General features: G+C 41.7%; 2 long non-coding RNA genes across 2 annotated transcripts in view; one reads left to right on the top strand and one right to left on the bottom strand.

Moving 5' to 3' along the window:
• Positions 1-17,525, top strand: part of LOC115103825 (uncharacterized) — a 56,484-nt gene that overhangs the window by 21,754 nt on the left and 17,205 nt on the right. The gene's annotated exons all lie outside the window — the stretch shown is intronic.
• Positions 9,751-16,822, bottom strand: LOC135563523 (uncharacterized). Its single transcript, XR_010460346.1, has 2 exons — positions 14,312-16,822; positions 9,751-11,575 (listed from the first exon to the last, which is right to left on the bottom strand). It is a non-coding gene; the product is annotated as an uncharacterized LOC135563523 (long non-coding RNA).

The following is a 17,525-nucleotide window of genomic DNA, read 5'->3' on the forward strand; positions in this document are numbered from 1 at the left end:
CTCTCTCTATCTTTCTCTCTCATTGTGAGGTGACCCTCTTAATGCGCAGGGAGTGTTCTTGATGACCCACCAAGTAAATGTGATAAAAGTCTGCAAACTATGACCCAGTAAGGAACAAGCGATGAGCAACCAGTGGGTCATGAATGTGAGGAAGAGATTATAGACACTCTCTTTCCACTGCAGAGTTGACTCACTTCAGCTCTGGTGTAATTAACACTTGACTTTACTTCCATGCCCTCAGGAATTGGCAGGAGTTTGTAAATCTATTTGGAAATGTCAGAGAATCACCTCACAGTTCATAATATGGACGGAAAATGATAAGGGTTAGAAAAATGGCCGTTGTTAATCATTCGTTTAGAAATGGACAGTCTAACATTTTGACATCTAAATATCACGATAGCTGATTTTAAAATATATGCTACAGCCTAGGCATAATGATTTCGTTTTAAACACAACACTGAAATATCAGTTTTTCATCATGAAGGTTAAACATGTAAAGAATTATTTACACAAAGGGCAAAGACAGGTTAACTTGAATGCTTTGAATAGTGTTGTCGGGAGGAAACAATTTCCCCTGGAATCTAAAGCAGGCTGAACCACCTGTTCCCTCAAGCACTCCTCTGCTCCTGCCAAGGACAAGCGTAAGCACTTTTGTTTGCCTGTTGGTGCTCTAGATACATATCGCTTCGAACACACGGACAGCGTCATTGCATTTTGGAATGCAGAATTACATACATTTTCAATGAAACGCTGCGATCGATAGGCCTGCACTTGCGTCACCAGTTTCTTTTGAACGTAGGCTAGACACACAACCGGGAATCTCTTACGACAGCCTACTTATCAATTCCAGTAACTAAAGCTTTAATTGCAAAAGTTGACCAACTCCAACCCTAGAATGTTTGGTAGTCAAAAGTGTCCATTTGTTTTAGCTTAAAAGATAGCAAACACGAGTCACCTCTTTCATTTGAACATACACACACGTGCAGGAATATGTTAAGGCACAACACTCCACAATTCCATTGAAACTGATAAAGCGTTGCTAATGTTGATCAACTTCCAACCGTATACTAGTTAGTTCCTAACCCAATCAATGAAAATCTCAGGACAGAAAACCTCCCTGTTATATTATTCATTTATTTGTATCTATCCTATCATAAACCAATACATGCGTTGGGAATAGAAAGAATTTTAAACGAGTGCATTTCCGCATGTTGCCCTGCCTTATTGATTCCAAATCAAATGTTATTGGTCGCGTACACATGTTTAGCAGGTGTTATTGCGGTTGTAGGGAAATGCTTTTAAAAAAAAAAATGCTTAGGAGTTACAAGCAGAGCTGCTATATCTGTCGGCGCCATCTTAGATAGACAACGGCATGATTGTTAAATCAAATGTAAGCCTACAGTATAACGCTAATATTTATTTCGGATTCTACTGCTTGAAATGAAATAGCTTCCAGTTCAGTTCAAAGGAAGGTTCCATTCAAATGACGATGCAATCAGCCACGTGCCATAATTACATCTGCTAAATGAATAAATCCTTAACAAAAAATTAAGTGAAACATTTCTGGAAAATGTGTGATTAAGCCTCATAAATCCCGAATAATGCCTATATTCTTTCATTTATTTAACTAGGAAAATCAGTTAAGAACAAATTCTTATTTACAATGAAGAGCGGATGACGCTGGGCCAATCACAGCCGGTAGTGATATAGCCTGGATTCGAACCAAGTTGTCTGTAGTGACGCCTCTAGCGCCGAGATGCAGTGCCTTAGACGGCTGCGCCACTCGGGTCTTCATCAAGCCAAACTGAGCCAATTCCAAATTATTTTCCAGACACTTAAAAAAAAAGTCTCCCTACATTTTGACTCAATTTTGTCTATTGGTTTAAAGTGAGACATTCTGTACTGTAAGATTGTATGACCGTCATTTGGTGGACAGACTGGACAGGATAGTAATTGGTAATAACCCGAGATCACCTAGACTGAGTCCGGGTTAGCAATGCGTCAGGTTGACAGCATATGACAAAGCGTGCCATCTCAGCCAGTTGCGGCAGGTGAGATAAATCGGGAAAGGAATCAGAGACACGTTTGTTGTTTGGCTTTCCCAATAAACGTGACATGACTTAGCTATGATGTAAAATATATATTAATTCACCAATAGGCCTATGGAGGCTATTGAAATAGAACACATTCACGCTAAACAACATTTTATGATTAGGTTGCATTGGCTATTTTTCCGTAAGGCGGAGCTGAGAGAAACATGTGAATGAATAGGCTATTTACACGGGTAGCCTCTACAAATTCATGAATAAGTCATTTTGACGGTATCATGTGACATGTATTGCCTTTTTAGGTCGTGTGTAATTTATTCATTTGGGTGGGTGTGTAACGAGGCAGAAAAACGGTTGCTTATAAATCAATTTCCTTCCATCTTCTTTCCAATTCCTGAGATGGAGGGTGTAGGCTATTATTGTTTCAACATTTCAATGAACGGAAATAAGACGTGTGAAACAGACCAGCAAAGCCGTTGATATTAACATGTGTAACCGTAAACCCTGAAAAGACAAAGGACCGTCGCACAATCCATCACTCTGCGTTTTATTCCTGCACACTGCCAGGCTACAACCGCTGTTATGAGAGATGACGTTTGCTGCCTTATTGCATCCTCTAAATTAAACATGCGATATGAATGTGAGCACGGTTTCCATAATATCATTGGTAGAACTCTCTGTAAACGTCTACAGAATGAAGTGGAAACATTTAGCCTGCGGAGATGTATGAAACGCTTGTTGTTTTAGGGCGCGCACGTGTGCAGAATAGAATGACACAGGAAGGTTTTATTTAAAACACCAGACAAGCTCATTGATGTTGATTTGCCATGATGGTTTTGTAGATACATATTTTAAAATTTAAATGTTGTGTGTCTTGCAATACTTCATCAATAGTGTGTGGTGTATACTGGCCCAACATCTACATAGCCTACCATATATATAGGAGCGCTCATTGTATGCAATCAGCTTACACATTCTCAACCTAATTTAAAGCCATCACAAGCCCTTTCCCTAAAATCTAAATTAATCATATTTCTCTAGACAGTCCATGATACTATGATTATGAGTGACAGGGTTGAGTGACTGCAGCAGCTCCTGTAATTAACATTATACCTCTGGTCCCCCAAGGAAAGAGCAAGAGGAGAGAGGGGCATCAGGGTGTGTGTGTGTGTGTGTGTGTATACACACTCGCTTGAGATAAGACCTGAACCCAAACGATGGTATTTACAATAGTACACATACCAATTTTTGCCCCGTGGTAAAATCAAGTCAGAGAATGGCTTTTTGGTATGGGAAAAAACAAAGCCATATTCCCTCAGACACAACATTTTGTAAACAAAGACACTGGATAAACATTTCAATGGCTGGTTTGATTGAATTCCAGCTTCAATGGATCTCAACATATATAGAGGTAGATAGCGACTCATACCAACTGCATAATGGTTGCCAGGAAGAATATTATACAATATGACATGATGGAATATTTACACATTAAAGCCATGCTATGCTGCAGCGGGTGGAGCATCACGCTTTCAAACAAACCCACTGACAGCTTCAACGATGACCCCTACTGAAGACCCTGTTGGTGTATGTCTGTGTGGGGGCGGTAATGGTGGCTCGGAGTGTGTTTTAGAGAGAGAAAAAGAGAGAGAGAGATGAGAGAACTAGATGTGGTGGGCTTCTTTTGTCTCGGCTGCGGCGGTCTATTTCATTAGCACACCAGCCAATCAACCCCTCTCCACCTTCCCTTCCCCCAAAAAACCCACCCACCCACCCTCTCCCTGATCTCGTCGTCCCCCCCCCAGGCCCAGGCGGAGAGCCCGGTCTCCATTCTAATGGCTGCTCTGTATTCATTATCACCTCCCTGGTTCTCCTTGCCAGAGATGGGCCAACGTAATTGATAATTAAAGTGCAATAACACAGCGGTCAATGCAATCTCACCGCGGGAGCAGAGCGGCGGGGCCGAGCCCCCACACACACCATCGCTTTAATGCTGAGAAATAACAAGAGGGATGTGTGTCTCTGCAACACTTCACCCAGGGAATGCTTGTAGTGTACACACGCAAACACACAGGCGGTACTTACAGATGAAGTCAGAAGTTTACATACACTTAGGTTGGAGTCATTAAAACTCGTTTTTCAACCACTCCACAAATGTCTTGTTAACAAACTATAGTTTTGGCAAGTCGGTTAGGACATCTACTTTGTGCATGACACAAGTCATTTTTCCAACAATTGTTTACAGACAGATTATTTCACTTATAATATACTGTATTACAATTCCAGTGGGTCAGAAGTTTACATACTCGAAGTTGACTGTGCCTTTCAACAGCTTGGAAAATTCCAGAACATGATGTCATGGCTTTAGAAGCTTCTGATGGGCTAATTGACAACATTTGAGTCAATTGGAGGTGTACCTGTGGATGTATTTCAAGGCCTACCTTCAAGACCTCAGAAAAGACCTCCAAAAGTCTGGTTCATCCTTGGGATCAATATCCAAATGCCTGAAGGTAACACGTTCATCTGTACAAACAATAGTACGCAAGTATAAACACCATGTGACCACACAGCTGTCATACCTCTCAGGAAGGAAACACATTCGGTTTCCTAGAGATTAATGTACTTTGGTGCAAAAAGTGCAATCGATCCCAGAACAACAGCAAAGGACTTTGTGAAGATGCTGGAGGAAACAAATACAAAAGTATCTATATCCACAGTAAAATCAGTCCTACATCGACATAACCCGAAAAGCCGCTCAGCAAGGAAGAAGCCACCGCTCCAAAACCGCCATAAAAAATCCAGACTACTACAACTGCACATGGGGACAAAGTTTGTTCTTTTTGGAGAAATGTCCTCTGGTCTGATGACACAAAAATAGAACTGTTTGACCATAATGACCATTGTTATGTTTGGGGGGAAAAGGGGGATGCTTGCAAGCTGAAGAACACCATCTCAAAAGCCCGGGGGTGGCAGCATCATGATGTGAGGGTGCTTTGCTGAAGGAGGGAATGGTGCATTTCACAAAATAGATGACAACATGAGGAAGGTAAATTATGTGGATATATTGAAGCAACATTTCAAGAAATCAGTCAGGAAGTTAAAGCTTTATCGCAAATGGGTCTTCCAAATGGACAATGACCCCAAGCATACTTCCAAAGTTGTGGCAAAATGGCTTAAGGACAACAAAGTCAAGGTATTGGAGTGGCCATCACAAAGTCCTGACCTCAAACCCATAGAAAATGTGTGGGCAGAACTGAAAAAGTGTGTGTGAGCAAGGAGGCCTACAAACCTGACTCAGTTACACCAGCTCTGTCAGGAGGAATGGGACAAAATTCACCCAATTTATTGTGGGAAGCTTGTGGAAGGCTACCCAAAATGTTAGACCCAAGTTAAACAATTTAAAGGCAATGCTACCAAATACGAATTGAGTATATGTAAACTTCTGACCCACTGGGAATGTGATGAAAGAAATTAAAGCTGACATAAATCATTCTCTTTACTATTATTCTAACATTTCACATTCTTAAAATAAAGTGGTGATCCTAACTGACCTAAGACATGGAATTTTTGCTAGGATTAATTGTAAGGAATTGTGAAAAAATGAGTGTAAATGCCTAACTATCCTGTAAAATGTATAGACAGGCAGACAGACACAAGCAGGCAAGTGCACTTGTACATACACACATGGGATCACTAGTTAGGGACAGACAGAGAGACAGAGAGAGAGACAGAGAGACAGACAGACAGAGAGACAGACAGACCTATATCAAAGTCTATAGGCAATTGCTCCCAATTAGGTCTTTATCACATAGAATCTATGTAATAGAAAAAAATTATACATTTCCACTGAACAAATTCTCCAGTTGTTTCTCATGAACCCATTGCGTAGAATCTGTGTAACGAATATCTATATTTTCCCTGAGGCAATCAATCCAATCAACAACAATAGCATGGCTAAAACACAATGCATGTGTTCCTGGGCAGTGTGTGTAGCCTTCTGTATGGCTTTGAGAATAATTACGCTATCATATACTGTACTAGAGACCAGTTATAGCACGAAGAGCTACCAAGATAGAAGGAAGAAGACAGGGAACAGATTGCCCGTATTGCCTGTATATGTGAGAGCAAATCCCTCTTCACCTCTCGCTCTCCCTCGCTCTCCCGTCTGCTCTTGAAACTCACTTAGCGTGGATATGAGGAATCAATCTGCCGTTTGATTCAGGACGCGGGATGTAATTACAGAAGGTAAAAAGGAGGCAGAGCTTCCCCTGATTAGAGAGAGAGATTGAGAGAGAGGAGATAGAAAGAAAATACAGACAGAGGTGAAGAAGAAAATAGGTAAAGAGTAGGGGAAAGAAAGGGAGTGTGTGTGTGTGTGTGTGAGAGAGAGGTTGTGTGTGTGTGTGAGAGAGAGAGGTTGTGTGTGTGAGAAAGAGAGAGAGAGAGAGAGTGTGTGAGAGAGAGAAAGAGAGAGAGTGTGTGTGTGAGAGAGAGAGAGGGAGAGAGAAAGAGAGAGAGTGTGTGTGTGAGAGAGAGAGGGAGAGAGAAAGAGAGAGAGTGTGTGTGAGAGAGAGAGAGGGAGAGGGAGGGATAAAGAATGTGTGTGTGTGTGAGAGAGAGATCCATATGCTAGGAATTGGCAGGTCTGGCTCACTCAAAGGGGGAAAAGAGAAAGAGTGAGACACACTCCAGCATCACTGTGTATCAGTCCTGTCACAGCCAGCCTTATCACAGGATGTAGATGAAACCTGACATACGGTAGCCTGGTAAAGTCCCTCAAATATCTCGACTGGTCTCTGTAGCTACTAGCGTCTCACTCTGCAGAGAGACCAGTATTGACTGACTGGCAGCATACAGGGTTTAATGGGGGCTATTTCCATTTTCTTCTTGAGGGGAGAGACAAAGCGAGAGCAGCAGTGGATTTCACTTTCACCACCGATAGGGATGACCTAAAAACACATCAGTCATTGTGACACTCGCTCTCTTGTATTCTGAGCATGTGTGAGCAAGACAGGCATAGGCACATGAAACACCCCTACTTAAATACAGGCAAAAACACTGTCTCTCTCACACACACACACACACACACACACACACACACACACACACACACACACACACACACACACACACACACACACACACACACACACACACACACACACACACACACACACACACACACACAGCCCTGTAGTCCAATCCCAGGGGAAACCGGGCAGTGGAAGGGATATAAACAAGCCAGGTACAGGGGCCCATATCCTCCCTCGCTTACCTCATGAAGCGGTAACCACCACCTCAGAGCTGTGTGGGATGGGGCCACTTTGATGTACTTAAAAACATCCTCTCTCTCTCCCCTTCCATCACCCCTCTCCCTGCCTGCGGAGTGTGTGCTATGGTAACACACACAACGCGCGTACACACACATCAATTCAACCTTTGTCTGCAAACCACAATCCCCTAAATCCTGAGCACATAACATGACTACACACACACACACACACACCGCATTAAGGTCTGCCCTCCCTGCCTCCTGACTGACTGGGAGGCAATGAGATGTGTGTAATGTGATAATTTGATTATGATGCATTGAGTGGGCTTTATCATAAAGCATGGCAGCAAATCAAGCAAGACAACGGGGAGGAGGAGTAGAGTCGGAAAGAAGTGCCGGGAAGAAGCAACTCTAGAACTAGTGTCATATGTTGATGATCTGTGTGGCTGGCTGGAGAGAGAGAGAGAGAGAGAGAGAGGGAGAGAAAGAAAGAGAGCGAGATAGATAGAGAGGGAGATAAAGGAGAGAGAGAGGGAAAGAAGAAAGAGAGAGAGAGAAAGATGCTGTGGGTCTCATGGCGAAGGAGGTGTAAAGGCTCACTCCAGTGTCACTATCAGACTGTCTGCACTACAGTGGTTGTAGAGCAGCGATTCTCAACTGGAGTAAACAAATGGAACCAGGTAGAAATGATGTAGAAATTATCATGATTTTTTAAATAGATTTTTTTTATTTAATCTCTGAAAATGTTTTCTTCAATCACAGTATTTTCAATATAGAGCTATTAGCAGCACTAAGTTGGTTGATTTTGTGGTCTCAAACCAGTGAGTGTTATAACATTCTTCATCAAGAAAATGTAATTATTAACAATGAAAGAGGCGGGAATGTTCTTTCCTGTCATATAATTGCGACATCGACTATCAATATAGCCTTATAAATCGTTTTCTAGATTGCATTTTGGCGGTTCTTATGTGAATATTGAGTCGCGATTGAGACAACCTGGTTCAATTTGGGTCCCGAGGCAAAACCAATTAAGAACCACTAGAGGAACAAAGACATGAACACATTGAACAGAGAGAGAGAGAGAGAGCTGGGATCCATATAGCGCATGTACAGATGTAGGATCTTAACTTGAGCCAGATTGCTACAGCAGAAATATAATCCTGCAGCAAGAGGAAAAGTGAATTATTACGTGGATTATAATTTAAGGGGCATTTTGTCGGGGGTTGATACATTTTTCATAAGGGAAAATCAAGTCTGAAATTTCAAGCCTTTTTAAATCTCAAATACACGACAAGTTTGAGTTGGATCACTCCTGCAACAGGGTGATCAAATTAAGATTCCACATCTTTACAGACACACACAGGGACATGTTGCATCCACACACACACACACACACACACACACACACACACACACACACTAATGCCCACACGCCTGCTCGCAAACACACATACTCTTTCAGTCCAAAATAGAGACACTCATACACACTTACACACATCATTCCTTAATCCCCCCCATACGAAGACATCCCTCCCAAAATAGAAAGCAGGAGTTGATAGCATACATCCGTTAATACCAGCCCTCAAGACACGCCCACTCCTGGCTTCAAATGCATTCCCTGGCTTTATCTTATTCTGTCAATTCTGTCAATCACGGATTGAGCCAGTCTTCTGTATTTCTCAGGTAAATGGCACCCTATTCCCTATGTAGTGCACTACTTTTGGCCAGAGCCCTATGGGGAAAGTAGTGCACTGCATAGGCAATAGGCTGCCATTTGGGACGCAGGCAATGACTTATAATGGAGCTGCCAGAGCTTGTTGGGTAATGGAGGTAATTTAGAGACGTGGCACATTATTAGACAGGGGCTTAGGTTACATTTTAGCTGCAATTTGGGGATATTTAGCATCCCTCACATACTTCCTCCTCTAGAGTGGCACTGAAACAGGCCCCCGAGACTACGGATTTAGAAAATTGTCTTTTCCCTGTATGGATCCTGATCTTGGGGGGAAATGGGGGCTTGGTGCGCACAGATTGATTTGATCTTGCTGGGTAATGTGTGCTGCCATGCCCTGGCTCTCCATACCCCCCCTCTCAATCTTTCGCTCTCGCTCTCTCTCACTCTCCCTCTAATCTCTCTTCTTTCTCCCTTTCTCATTCTGCTTTTTAATAGGAAAGGGAAAGTAATTAACTGCTAGTTAAAATCCTTTAAAATCCCCAGATGGATTTTCATGGTGTCTTCTCTGGACCGCGTCAGAGGAGGAGAGGCCAAAGGATGTTGCGTCCTCTACTGTCGGATAAAATGTCACCGCAAAATTGCCAGAAAGACACTGCTTTGTCAAGGACAGTGGGTCTTAACGAAAACGGTCTGAAAATCAATGCTGCATCCCCATGTTACACAATCACTCAATAATGAAGGATAACAACAGTAAATGATGGAAAAAGACGCTTTGCATTTATGCATGAACATTTCAGTTATCAGGAGCAGACATCGTCTGTGCCATCGCGAATACCCCGTCCACTTCAGGTAGAGCAGCACCAACTGCAGCAGTTTCACATTGACCGCCCTGCTACGTCCTGCTACTTCCTGTTCCCCACCACACTGTTGTACAGCTTCCTCCGCTACATCTGCTGAAAGGGTACTCAACCTATTTTAGTCAGGCTGTCAATTCTACCAGACCTTCCTATATCCAATGTCTCATTTGCCGTGAGGACATATATATGTGAGAACACAATGTGTGAGTCCTAAATGGCACCCGATTCCCTGTTGAGTGCATTATATAGGGTCTAGGGTGCCATTTGATAGGCAGTCAATGTGCCTCCTGCTGCAGGCGGGGAGCTAGCTGGCTGTGAACGGAAATGCATTAATTTCATTTTCTTGCTAATCCCCAATTCCTTTGAGATCCCCATAGAGAGCTACTGAATACAAAATCTGATTCACTGAACCGGTGTTCTGTAGGATACTGTTCCCCGCGATCTCCCGTTTCCCCGGCATGCTTCAGATTCATCATGGCAGCTCAGTCTTTATTGTTTCATTTTTGGTCAAGAGTATAAAGTGCCTCCTCTGCTTTTTCCTTCCGGTGTGAGGGGAAAAGGGCTAACACACACACACACACACACACACACACCAAAATGTTAGATGAATCTCATTATGGAAGACTGTGGTTATGGAACTCAGTTAGTGTGTGTGTACTTGTATGTAATCGTGTCATTGAATTATGCACGGTCTATTTACCTCATCCTAGCCCTTGCCATTACGCACTGGAGTAAGCAGGATATTCTACTACCGTATTTCAATGACCACATGGTATCACTTATCAAGGCCTGTTGTGTTGAGTTCAAGGAGTTCAAGGAGAGATGCTCTCTCAAAAACAGATTGTAAATGGTCAGATGTAGATCTGTCGTTACTCTCTGACAGACAGAGGAGTGTCGATTTACTGACCTAATGTATATATATAGTTACTAAACATGTTACCAAACTGTTACCAAATTCCCAATTACACAAAGGGTGAAACACAAGACAGGTGTTTGACAAAGGCTAAAGAACAGCGTGGCATACACCTCGGTCTTCACCGAGGTCCGGAGGTCCGTACTGAAAATGTGTTTATATTTCCTCGCTGTTAAAATGAGCAAAAAAAGATTCCCATATCCATTGCTGTTGGAAGTTCCGATGCTCCGATGCTTTCTAGCATTTGTTTCGATGACTGTTAGCAAGCTGGGCAGAGTGAAGAGACTATAAATGTAGGTCCATTATCATTTTTACACCGTTTTGATTGGGTTTCAGTCATTTCAATGTCAAATGAGAGCGTTTTTCCAGATTTTTTTTCTTCTAAAATATATATATACAGTGGCTTGCAAAAGTATTCATACCCCTTCTTCACATTTTATTGTGTTACAAAGTGGGAGAAATATTGATTTAATTTCTTCAAGCTCTGTCAAGTTGTCGGGGGATCATGGCTAGACAGCAATTTTCAAGTCTTGCAATAGATTTTCAAACAGATTTAAGTCAAAACTGTGAATTGGCCGCTCAGGAACATTCACTGTCTTCTTGGTAAGCAACTCTATGGTAGATTTGGTCTTGTGTTGTAGATTATTGTCTTGCTGAAAGGGGAATTCCTCTCCAGTGTCTGGTGTAAAGCAAGACTGAAGCAGGTTTTCCTCTAGGATTTTGCCTGAGCTTAGCTTCATCCCGTTTCTCTTTATCCTAAAAAAAGTCCTCAGCATTTTCCGATGTCAAGTAGATGCAGCTCCCACCATGCTAGAAAATAAGGAAGCAATTACTCAGTGATGGGTTGTGTTGGATTTTTACCCCAAACATGAAGCTTTGCATTTAGGCTAAAAAAGTGTATTTCTTTGTCTTGTTTTTCCCCCAGTATTAGTGCCTTGTTAAATAGAAGATGCAAGTTTTTGAAATATTTGTATTCTGTATATTTCTATTTTTCTTTTCACTTTCATTCAGGTCATTATCGTGGAGTCACTACAATGTTGTTGATTCATCCTCTGTTTTCTCCCATCACAGCCATTGAACTCTGTAACTGTTTTAAAATCACCAATGGCATCATGGTAACATCCCTGAGCAGTTTCGTTCCTATCCAGCAGGTCAAGTTTAAAAGGACAGCTGCATCTATGATGTGTCTTGGTGGTTTAATACACAATCCACAGCATAATTATTAACTTGACCATGCTTAAAGAGATATTAAATGTCTGATTTGTTATTGTTACCCATCTACCAATCCCTGCCGTTCTTTATAAGGCAATCGAAAAGGTCTTTGTAGTTTAATCTGTGCTTGATATTCAATACTTGACTGAGGGACCTTAAATGTATGGGGGGCAGAGGAAGGGTTAGTCATTCAAAAATCATGTCAATCCCTATTATTTCACCCAGAGTTAGTCCATGTCATTTATTATGTGATGTGTTAAGCCAAATCTGATTCCTGAATTAAATTAGGCTTGCCTAAACAAAGGGGCTGAACACAACAACAATATTTTAGTTATCAAATGTTTATTAATCTTTAAAATGTCAGATTTTTTCTTCCACTTTTACATTCCAGAGTATTCTGAGTAGATTGCTGACAAAAAAATGTAATCCCACTTTGTAACACAATAAAATGTGAAGAAATCCAAGGGGCCTGAATAATTTTGCAAGGCGCTGTATACAGTATACAGTGCATTCGGAAAGTATTCATACCCCTTAACCGGATGCACCTGAGCTCAATTTCAAGTCTCGTAAAGGGTCTGAATACTTATGCAAATAAGTTACTTCTGTTTTTAATTTTAATAAATTTGCAAACATTTCTAAAACTTGTTTTAGCTTTGTCTTTTTGGGGTATTGTGTGTAGATTGATGAGAGAAACAAAGATTGAATCAATTTTAGAATAAGGCTGTAACGTAAAACAAAATGTGGAAAAAGTCAAGGCGTCGGAATCATTTCTGAATGCACTGTATATATATTTTACTCAACCCCCCCGCGGGCCCCATTGAATGGGATGTTTGACACCCCTGGTCCAATAGCTGCTTGAATAAATGCTATGTTTAAATGAATCTAAACACTGCACATTACCTTTATTAAAATGTGCATTTTATTTCTTGCAAATGTACCATATGGAAAATGATATGTCCATATACCTTTAGACATTTACACCAAACCCTGACTGACAGTGTGGCCCACTGATATCATAATGTGTCATTACAGAAAAGTGGTGGTGATATAAAAAACGAAAGAATCTTGGTGCTGTAAACGTCAACATCTGACACCTCTATAGCTACCTGTCTGCCTCCAGCCAGCTCCAAGGCTATAATCAACATCCATCAGCCGATCCAGCGTCTCTGGCCCTAATGGGTCTTGCCTATATATACCTACCCTGCATCCCAAATGGCATCCTATTGTCTATATAGTGCACTACTCCTGCACAGACCCTGGTCAAAAGTAGTGCACTGCATAGGGAATAGGGCGCCATTTGGGACAGATGCTATATATACCTAGCCATTACTGGAAGAGGTACAGGAGGAGATCGAAGTGGAGGTCACAACGGTTCTCCCTGACGAGTGCCTCGGCTCCTTGGCCTCACGGCCGCTAATCACAAACAAAGCCAGAATTCTGTCAAACATGGGAGAGGGATAACGTGTTGGAGTTGGAGGGATGTATTCGTCTGGCCTGGTGACGAGAGAGAGAGGGCTTGTTCACACTTAGGCTTGGCGGAGTGTATGTGTGTGTAGGCCAACTCAAGCTGAGGGACAGATGCCTCTTACTCACCCCACCTCTCTCTCTCTCTCTCTCTCCCTCACTGTCCATTCCTCTCTCACCCTCAGTCTTTCTCTCTCTGGCTGCGATCGATAGCGCTCGCTCAGGGTTTTAATTAGGTAATCAGTAGAACATGGGCTTTTAAGTGTGGTGGAAAAGCTCCCCTTAAAACCTGACGCGTCAATACCAATTAAAATGGCCATCTGAGCTGGGGCAAGGGGAGCGGCCATGGTCTTTTATGGCTTTCTAAGCAGCCTAATGTTGTAATGAAACTCAATGAAAAGCTATTGAAATGATGAGTTAACCAAGAGGAGCGGGGGACTGGCATTAACCCCCTGCAAGGTGTTTGAAGGACAGACAGGTAGGCAGGCAGACAGACAGACAGACAATCAGACAAACAAACAGACAGGCAGACTGGCCACACAGAGAGAGTAGCAAGGATGTGTCACCCTCAGAAATACATGGAAAGCTGGGCATAGACTTTTTGTATGGTTTACTCCTCCTACCTGTTATAAATACTGGTGCCATAACAAGCTAGACAGTGACAAGTAGACATAGACAGCTTAGGTATTCAGCATATAATTAGCCATGTTTGTGCAGTATGCTTACGTGTGTTTTTATCGCGGGAGTGGCTGCGTTTGCTTTATGTCCTCATGCATATTTGCTTGTGTTTGTGTGTGTGTACGTTTGTGTGGGTATGTTTTTGCGCGGACGTGTGTGTGTGGGTGTGTTTTTCTGTGCCTGTGTGTTTACCTTGAGCTATAACTGTAAATTGTGGTTTGGTGATGACAGTGTAAGTGGTTCCCGGTACTGCACCAGCGTAGTCAATAGCTTATCCCCACGCCAGGGGCCTCTGGGTGAAATCTAGCCCCCTCTCCAAAGCACTGTGGTGGGATACAGATTCAGACCAAAGTTTCTTTCTATTGCTGGGTCATGTGAAAGTAGGCCGGAGTCCATTGCAGCCAATATACCTGACAGAGGGACAAAGACAGAAAGAAAAATAAACATGTGATGTCATACTTCCTTTATAATTGTTTCATGGTCTGACAAACTTTAGGCCAAATATGAATAACTATCAACGGACTTAATTAAATGATGTGATACGGATCAGTATGACGTGAGGTAAGGTGAACAAGCTTTATAGGACAACTAAACATTGCCTGAACATACAGTATAAAGTCATGGCCTCATGCAAGTTCAAAGCAGCCATGTTGTTTGACACCTGAAATGAACACCTTCAAAAAGTACATTCAACACAGCAACATTTTCTGAGTTTGTATCAACTGTTTGACAAAGCGCCGGAGATGGGCAACGATACCTAGAAATAGATCTGGTTGTAAAAACACATCCCAAACAAATGATCAAAATAAACGACAAAATCCCATTACCTAAAAAAATAGATTGTATTTTAAATTACAGAAAACACTTGTTCCTCCACTTTTTCACCAACACAACTCTCACTGTGGCATTTGGTTTGTTCCACGTTCTCCTTGGGTGTCAATTTGGCATAAAACTTGTAACCGGGTGGATATTCCCTGTTACTCTTAAGAGTTCGTACCGGCGCAAACCAGATCAGGGAGAGGAGAAGTAACTGCTGGACTCCAACCATGCCATTGCTAGAAGTTATTTTTTGTTGTTGTGTGTATTGTTGATGACCATCGGTAAGCTATATTAAAGTATTGTTTGTTTCTAGGCATCTTGGAGCCCAGCGAGGTGAAGTGTAACCCTTTTGTTGTTGTGTGTATTGTTTGTTTCTAGGCATCTTGGAGCCCGGCGAGGTGAAGTGTAACCCTTTTGTTGTTGTGTGTATTGTTTGTTTCTAGGCATCTTGGAGCCCGGCGAGGTGAAGTGCAACCCTTTTGTTGTTGTGTGTATTGTTTGTTTCTAGGCATCTTGGAGCCCTTTTGTTGAACTGTTTTGTATTTTAAGCTTCGTTAAAGGGGAAGGCTGAAGTTCTATATTGCTTTTGGAGCCTCAGTCAATGTGTAGCCTCACTTGTAGCGTTCTTATCGTAATTAACCCAGCTTTTTTGTGACTCCTTACGGTTTGCTGTGTATAAACGAACAATCTGAGTGCAGAGATATCGCTAACATATTTTGGTGTTAACAATTGGAGTGCTGGGATATCGCACTTATTTTGGTGCGTATTTAATCTGCATCTTAACTCCTTTAAGTGAGAAACTGTTGTAGTATCTATTGAACTGGTGCAAGAGGCAAAGATGTGCGACCGTGTTCTTGCATGCTAATGCCCTTGTTTGTTTAGAACTTGTAATAACCGTGTAATAAAGTATATATTTTTGTAGTTTGGTCTAGCGTGTTTCCATGGCTTGTGACCAGTCGTAGTCCTTGTTGACTCTGCCCTATTCACCAAGAATCTTTTTGTTTCAAGCACACCTCCATGTTCAATGTCCCTGTCTTTTAAAGACCCTAAGATGGTTGAAAATACAAGATGCTTTTCAACACAAGGGATCTTCCATGGCATTTCCCCTCAAATGATGTTGTAGTAAATTACAACGGTCACTCCTTTCCAGTGAACGTGCTGTAAATTCTATACAGTACAGTACATATCCTCTAACAGGCAGATATAACGTGTAGCCCTCACCATGTAATTGTATCTTTCTTTGTATCTATCTTGGTATTTGTTTCTATCTTGGTCATTTAACCTTCGTTTAACTCGGCAAGTCAGTTAAAAACAAATTCTTATTTACAATGACAGTCTACTGGAGAACATTGGGTTGTTCAGGTGCAGAACAACAGTTGTCAGCTCAGGGATTCGATCCAGCAACCTTTCGGTTACTGGCCCAACGCTCTAACCACTAGTGCTACATGCCGCCCCAAAAATCTGAAATGTACTTTGCAACTGCATGTACTGTAACGACATATTATAAAGTCATTTTACAATTGACATGAATATTCATGAATGTGAATGTGTTTTCTTAAACGAGTAGTAAGCCCATTGACTGAGGAGTAGGAAGAATGAAAGTCATTAGTGCACACCATAGCAACATTTTTTACAACTGAAAATGAGATCAAGTTTTCCTTATTGGACAGATTCAGGTACAAATGAAGGTCCCCTTTCCGTTTTGTCCCACTTTGCATCCCTTAGGTTTCTAGCAATATGTCACAGGTGCATCGGTTTCATTTCCTTCCAGCCGCACCCTTTCAAAAGAAATGTGCAACAGATTAAAAAAGCGTAAAGAGAATCTGAAAAGTCAGAGCTACTCAGCACTGCCAGTGGACCCGACATCCGTCCACCAAGGTACCGTGTTCTTTTTTTTAGACACGAAGTGAGAAATACCAAAAACAGAAACAGGAACTTAAGATTAGAGCGGACGTATGGGCAATATCCAACGAGGAAAATACGTTATTGTGTAACTGTTCATTATTTGTAATAACCAAAGAGAAGTTAAGTTGTAGAGCGAGAATAAGTTGTAGAACGAGAATAAATGTTTGAACTTAATTCCAGAATTCTAGACACAGGCTACAGCTGAAATATTTAAATGATATATTCGATTCCCTTAACTTAGTTTTTTTGAAGTGAGGTAAAAACCAATAAGGAACAAAGGGATGTCAATTGCCAACATTTCTTATTTTACAGGTTTATTCTCAAATTTGTCAGATATTAAAGTCCAGTGCCACTGCCTCTATAATAAGTTAATTCATGTTTTACCTTTATATTGTTCTAGATGGATAAGATATTCAATATTCTCGCACAGCACAGACTGGAGAACTACCACAATAAATTCCTCACTTTGGGTGTCCAAGATGAGAGAGATTTAATTGATGGCGTAAAAGGTGAAGATTTAGACTAAATGGATAAGGCCACAGACTTTTAACTGACTCACTGACAAGATATTGGCACAGTGCTGTTCTTAGCTAGATAAGCCTTGAATTGAGTCTGTTTTGATTTAAAATCACAGCCAATAGTGATTTATTCTTATGCCACCCCATATCGTTATAGACTAAAA

Source organism: Oncorhynchus nerka, linkage group LG21 (assembly GCF_034236695.1).
Source record: "Oncorhynchus nerka isolate Pitt River linkage group LG21, Oner_Uvic_2.0, whole genome shotgun sequence".
NCBI classification, from domain to species: Eukaryota; Metazoa; Chordata; class Actinopteri; order Salmoniformes; family Salmonidae; genus Oncorhynchus; species Oncorhynchus nerka.